Source organism: Temnothorax nylanderi, unplaced genomic scaffold, assembly GCF_030848795.1.
Source record: "Temnothorax nylanderi isolate EJ_2023f unplaced genomic scaffold, tnyl_v1.0 TNYL_tig0002_pilon, whole genome shotgun sequence".
Lineage (NCBI taxonomy): Eukaryota > Metazoa > Arthropoda > Insecta > Hymenoptera > Formicidae > Temnothorax > Temnothorax nylanderi.
This window is the reverse complement of record NW_027249064.1, coordinates 4,183,960-4,191,073: the sequence shown is the minus strand read 5'-3', so window position 1 is coordinate 4,191,073 and position 7,114 is coordinate 4,183,960. Positions and strand designations below refer to the sequence as shown.

At 31.5% G+C, this 7,114-nt stretch overlaps 1 long non-coding RNA gene across 1 annotated transcript; it reads left to right on the top strand.

Moving 5' to 3' along the window:
• The first annotated feature begins 4,627 nt into the window (after positions 1–4,627).
• Positions 4,628–5,372, top strand: LOC139768029 (uncharacterized). Its single transcript, XR_011717268.1, has 3 exons — positions 4,628–4,829; positions 5,002–5,164; positions 5,251–5,372. It is a non-coding gene; the product is annotated as an uncharacterized lncRNA (long non-coding RNA).
• The last annotated feature ends 1,742 nt before the right edge of the window (positions 5,373–7,114 follow it).

The following is a 7,114-nucleotide window of genomic DNA, read 5'->3' as shown; positions in this document are numbered from 1 at the left end:
ATTAGAGGGGGTAAAAAAACGCCAGCCCCCAACTTTAAGATATCAGAAAACGCCCAACGCCATTCGAAGGAGAATCGTTTGTACCCGTTTGTACCTCCGTTTAAATCGTTTGTTTCTAAAGGGTTAAGGAATTAGAGGGGGTAAAAAAACGCCAGCCCCCAACTTTAAGATATCAGAAAACGCCCAACGCCATTCGAAGGAGAATCGTTTGTACCCGTTTGTACCTCCGTTTAAATCGTTCCCGAGCAGCACATATTGGTTGACCAACGGTTGGCTTTTAATCGGAAACATCGGCGTTGGGGAAACAATGTCGGACCGACATTGTTAAAATGCTACAATCCGATGAATCGTTAGACACTTTCTTTTTTATTTTTTTGATACGAATTAAAAGGCATTGTTGTGTTTTTTTTGTAAATTTTAACTGTTTTGAAATAGCCTACAGTATTTTTAACTATTTTTAGTGTATATTATTAATCGATTGACAACGCAATACCAACCGTTTGTTGAACGATATTTAGCCGACATTGGACCATCGTTTGATAATCGATGTGTAACGAAGACAGAATGATATGCTTACAGCGGCGCTGTGAGCGGACCGCAGGGCGGGCGCGCCGGGCGCGCAGTCAAGAAACGAAGATCGCGTGTTTTATGTTTTATTGGTGCTCGTGCTCGATCGTGTCAGTGCGTTGTATTGCGTTTTAGATAAACGTGCCGTATTGCACTGTGTCAAGAGGTATATAAGAGCCAACTGAAGAAGAAGAAGAAGCGTTTTAGATCATTTAGATCATTGGACACAGACGTTTAATAATTAAAATAAGAAAAAGAAGAGTCGTGTTCTTGCTTAATTGGATTGCAGGTGAGTAACTTTTTTATTTGTTTATATAAAGATATTTATGATATTTACTGACAGTTAACAACGGAAATAAGTCATTCTTAACCTAAAATAATCGTATTTGCTTGGCAGAATAAATTATATTAAAAAGTTAAACGTAGCGTCAAAAGCATAGCCAGTATAAAATCGTTCAATAATTTCTTTGACTTTTCTGAAGTACTTTATACGGCAAAATTATGATAATCCTTAATTGTAAGGTAAGACATGATATATTTGCACAGTTCACGCGATAAATATATATTGCCTATATCATTGCATGGTTAATGTAATCAAATTCTGGTAATTAAATTATAAAAAAGGATAAAATTGGAAACACTTTCATATAGTACCTCTTTTCTCCAGACTGATATACATTGGCTTCACATTTTTTATTAATATTATTTCTATGTTCTTTTCTATGTTCTAATCTTTTTTTTGGCAATTTCTGATATATGTGTCATTGTCTTATGTATTATCCTATGTATCATCATGTGAATATTTATTAATATTATTTCTATGTTCTTTTCTATGTTCTAATCTTTTCTTTGACAATTTCTAATATATGTGTCATTGTTATAGTCCTATGTATTATATCCTATGTATCATTATGTGAATATGATGCATATTCATAATTAATATCACGTAATTTTTAAATAATTACGTATTTTTATTGTAGATAAAAATGGCACAGAGAGCCCGGAAGTATAGAGAAGTTAGGAAAAGGGTAAAAGCCCATATGAAAGAATTTTTGAAGGAATTGACTGATAATAATAATGAAAATATAAATGACAATAATTGTCATTTATATGAAGATAGTTTGAATGATTCAAAAAGTAGTGATTGTGATGATATTAATGACTATTGTGAAGATTGTAATAGTAATTTTAATAATGAGTCTGTATCATCTTCAGATGACAATATGTCACAAAGTAATAGTAATTTTGATAATGAGTCTGTATCATCTTCAGATGACAATATGTCACAAAGTAGCAGTGATACACCTGTAAATAGTAAAATACAAAAATGGTGTATAGAAGAAAATATTAAGCATTCATCGATAAATAAGTTATTAAAAATTCTGAAAGGGTACACAAATATTGAAAACCTTCCCAGAGATGCACGTACTCTATTAAAAACAAGTAGACAAGCACTTGTAAAAAAATTAGGTAGTAGTGGTCTTTTGCATTATATCGGCATCACTCCCAATTTACAAATGAAGCATAAATATTATGGCGACACTATTCAATTGACTTTCAATGTTGATGGAATACCTATATATAAAAGTTCCTCAAAGCAATTTTGGCCAATACTTTGCTATGTTATTGATAAACGATATCAGTATGAGCCATTTTTAGTTTCTTTGTTTCTTGGTGAAAGTAAACCAGAACCAATTACTGGTTATTTTGAAGATTTTGTACCAGAACTCAAAGAACTATGCGAAAATGGATTTTTCCATGACAGAAGTCAAATGCAATTTAAAGTTGTAATCAGAGCTTTTATCTGTGACACTCCAGCACGTTGTATGATCAAATGTTGCAAGTTATTTAATGCATATTCAGGATGTGACCGATGTGAACAAGAAGGTGTATATATAAATCATAGAATGACATTTCCATTACAAGATGCACCATTACGTACTGATGAAAGTTTTGCTTCAATGTCAGATCCAGATCACCATAAGTCAATATCTCCTCTGTCAGAATTAAATATGGGGTTAATTTCCCAAATTCCTTTGGATTACATGCATTTGCTACCACTTGGATGCATGCGTAAGATTCTAATGATGTTATTAAAAGGAGATCTACGTGTTAGATTATCAGCTTATTCTATTGAGTGCATTTCCAATGAATTAATTGCTCAGAGAAAACATTTTCCAATTGAGTTTCAAAGGAAACCACGTAGCTTAAAGGAAATTGCACATTGGAAAGCTTCAGAATTTCGGCAGTTCCTCTTGTATTCCGGGATAGTTGTTTTAAATAACAATGTTCCTTCCGCAATTTATAAACATTTCTTGTTACTACATGTAGCTTCTACTATTTTATGTAGTACAAGTCTAATTGTAAATTATCTTGATTTTGCTTCTGATTTAATAAGATCCTTTGTTAATCACTGGTCTAAATTATATGGTGCTGACACAGTTGTTTATAATATTCATTGTTTAACTCATTTAACAGCTGATGCAAAGAAATATGGCATTCTTGACACATTTAGTGCTTTCCCTTTTGAGTCTTTTCTTTTTAAGTTAAAAAGACTTTTGAGAACTTCTACTCAACCATTACAGCAAATAGTGAAAAGGCTGTCAGAAAGTTCACATGTATTAGCTACAGAAAACAAAAAACTATTAAATGATTATACAACAGATAAAAAATTTCGCTATCATGTTGTATTAAATTCAAGTCATTCCGATGGACCTCTAATTAATTTTCCTTGTCATGTACAACAATTCAAGAAGGTAAAAAGCACTGCCTTCATTTTATCAACGTTTTCCGGGAATAACTGTGTCACCATGAAAGACAATAACATTGTAGTAATTTACAATTTTGTGACATTGAATAAGGATATATATATTATTGGATTAAAATATCTGCAAATAGAAGATATGTACAGTTATCCGTGTCCTTCGTCACTTTTGAAAATATTTAAAGTTTCATCTCTATCCAAAAACTATGAAGCTTGGAATATCAGTTCTGTTTTCTGTAAAAATGTTCTTTTGAAACAGTCTCTTTTTTCGGTATGTCTTCCTCTTCTGCATACACCGTGATAGAAGAAAGGTATATACTAAGATTAGAGATTGTTTTTATTATAATATCTACAATTATGTAATATTTTATGTTTTCTTTTTATTTATAGATAAGAATGTTTTCTGTAGTGGATTTTCCTGAAGAAGAAACTTGTGAAGTGATACCAACTTCCTGGTTGACTGATGGAAATCATAAAACTTTTTATCCTCAATATAAAGGAACTCGATTTTGGAAAGCAGTTACAACTTTCGAAACACCAAAATCATATTGGAAGACACATTCAAGGCGAGTTTTGTATCAAACAGGTAAATATATTTTTGAATAGATTTATAATATTAACTGTTAACATAATTTTCAAAATTAAAATTTGATTTTTATTTTATTATCTCTTTTCTCACAAAAACTGAAAATTCTGTTTGATACGAAATTAATTAGTATAATTTGCAGATCTGTTAACAAAAGCTAAATCAAAAAGAGATGGATATCAGTATTTAGATACTGATGAAATTCAAACAGGCACGGATCAGGTGCCTGATGAGGTAATCGCCGAGAACCAATTAAAGAAAAGAAAACGCTTTCCAAATCAGCGTTATGCTGATGTATCTGCATCTGAAAGGTCATCTAATGAAGCATCTTCAGCATCTTCATCTAGTGAAACTGATATGACTATTTCAAAGAACAAAAAGAAAGGCAAACTTTTACCAGAACCGGAACCTATTCGGTTACCGGCTAATAAAAATATCCAAAGTAAGTTAAAATATTTTTATGTTTTTAGTAAATTATAGAATTTTTTGATAGCTTTTTTTGACTTATGTTTATAGATAAAGAAATGAGTTCGCATTATTCTTCTGTACTTACTAATTGTAAGACCCCGGCAAGAGTACAATCGCGAGCAAGTACAAGTTCATCTGAAGGTAAAATAAGCTTTTATACTATCATGAAAAAATCAATACTGACTATTACAAACATTAAATTGCTGATAATTAAACATGCTTTTAGGTCAATTCAAGAACTTAGTTACTACATTTGAAGATATTAAATTTGACATAAGCAGCATAAAAAAGGACATCAAATGTATAAAAAATAAACTGTTCAGTGACAACATTGCAGAGGAAAAGTTACCTGAGGAAACAGAGACTCTTATACCTGCCTTGTCATTGAGGAATCTGTCAATTTTCAATGAATTTTTGAAACAAAAATCTATTTTTGAACTTTACGTAAGCAATTATACATATATGTTGATTTATGTTTTCTTTTAAAATTGTAAAAACTTTGTTTTGTTTTTCCAAAACTGTTCGTATTTTGTTATAAAGAAATTCTTGTTATTCATGGAATATGTCTTCAAAAAAATTATCCAAAAAATTAAGGTTATTTTATTTTTGTTCTCAGGTTAATCATTTTCGCCGCCTTGGAGGAACTTCGCAAGCGGATCACACGCGGAGGATTCTCAGACGGATTATCCATAATGAATTAGCACAAAAATTAAACTGGGCAGGAAGAGGAGCCAAAACAAGTCTTCAATCTTTTGATGCCATATGCAAACTCATCCTTAGTAAGTCTACAATTGCAAGTGATTCTTGAAAATAAATTGTAATGCAATTTTCATATTGTAAAATTGAGTTTTCTTATACTTTATAGGATCAGCAAGCACTAATCAAGAAACATCTTATAAGATATCCGAAGAAACAATTAAATCTTGGTTACGTTATGCAATGGATCGAGATGGTGGTCGAAACAGAAGGAATAAGGAAACTATAAATAATAACCAGACTGATGAAGCACAAAATTATTCGAGTTAAGAATTAAATATTTTAATGTTTTATTCTCTTTCTATAAAAAAATTACTTTTTTTTATTTGTTTTTCAATACAAATTATATTATTTTGTTCATATTTATTTTAAATTGTGTACTATTCAGTCTTAGAATTAAAATATTTAATTGTGTAACTGTTTATTTTATTGCGTGTACTATATATTATATAATAAAGATAATTCTATATCCGAATTTTAGACATGTTAATTTTATTATAGAAATTTATTTACTTTTATACATTCGCTGCTTATAATCTTTACATTTTTGAGGTTTAATTAATATCGACAATTTTTAATTAATAAATATACGATGTTTAACTAATATTATTTTTAATAATATTAGTAAATCTAAAAAATAAAATGAACGTCAATACATATATATTTTATACTTATATCTGTTGTATTTACTAATTACATGTTATTTATACATTATAATTTTATTAAATTATAAATTATATAATTAATTATATATATATATATAATTACATAAATTTTAACTCATTCCTACAAGAATACCTAGAACTGTATAAATAACATGTAATTAGTAAATACAACAGATATAAGTATAAAATGTATTGACGTCCATTTTATTTTTTAGATTTACTAATATTATTAAAAATAATATTAGTTAAACACCGTATACTTATTTTAATGCACCGGATGCACCCAATGTTGGTCCATTATCATTTAGGAACGTTGGGCCAATATCTAGAATTTAAATAGTCGACATATGTTCAATATTGGGCCAATGTTTTTGTGCGATTGAATCATTTTTAAATCGTTGGTACAATGTTGGCTAAATGTAACATCCAATATTTCACCAATCATTGGCCGTCGGTAAACCAGCGTGACGCCACCAACATCGGTCCATTGATAATTTGGAACGTCGGGCCGACATAATATAAGTTGGGCAATCAACATAGATCCAATATCAGACCAATGTTTATGTGCTGCTCGGGTTTGTTCCTAAAGGGTTAAGGAATTAGAGGGGGTAAAAAAACGCCAACCCCCAACTTTAAGATATCAGAAAACGCCCAACGCCATTCGAAGGAGAATCGTTTGTACCCGTTTGTACCTCCGTTTAAATCGTTTGTTCCTAAAGGGTTAAGGAATTAGAGGGGGTAAAAAAAAGCCAGCCCCCAACTTTAAGATATCAGAAAACGCCCAACGCCATTCGAAGGAGAATCGTTTGTACCCGTTTGTACCTCCGTTTAAATCGTTTGTTTCTAAAGGGTTAAGGAATTAGAGGGGGTAAAAAAACGCCAGCCCCCAACTTTAAGATATCAGAAAACGCCCAACGCCATTCGAAGGAGAATCGTTTGTACCCGTTTGTACCTCCGTTTAAATCGTTTGTTTCTAAAGGGTTAAGGAATTAGAGGGGGTAAAAAAACGCCAGCCCCCAACTTTAAGATATCGGAAAACGCCCAACGCCATTCGAAGCAGAATCGTTTGTACCCGTTTGTACCTCCGTTTAAATCGTTTGTTCCTAAAGGGTTAAGGAATTAGAGGGGGTAAAAAAACGCCAGCCCCCAACTTTAAGATATCAGAAAACGCCCAACGCCATTCGAAGGAGAATCGTTTGTACCCGTTTGTACCTCCGTTTAAATCGTTTGTTCCTAAAGGGTTAAGGAATTAGAGGGGGTAAAAAAACGCCAGCCCCCAACTTTAAGATATCAGAAAACGCCCAACGC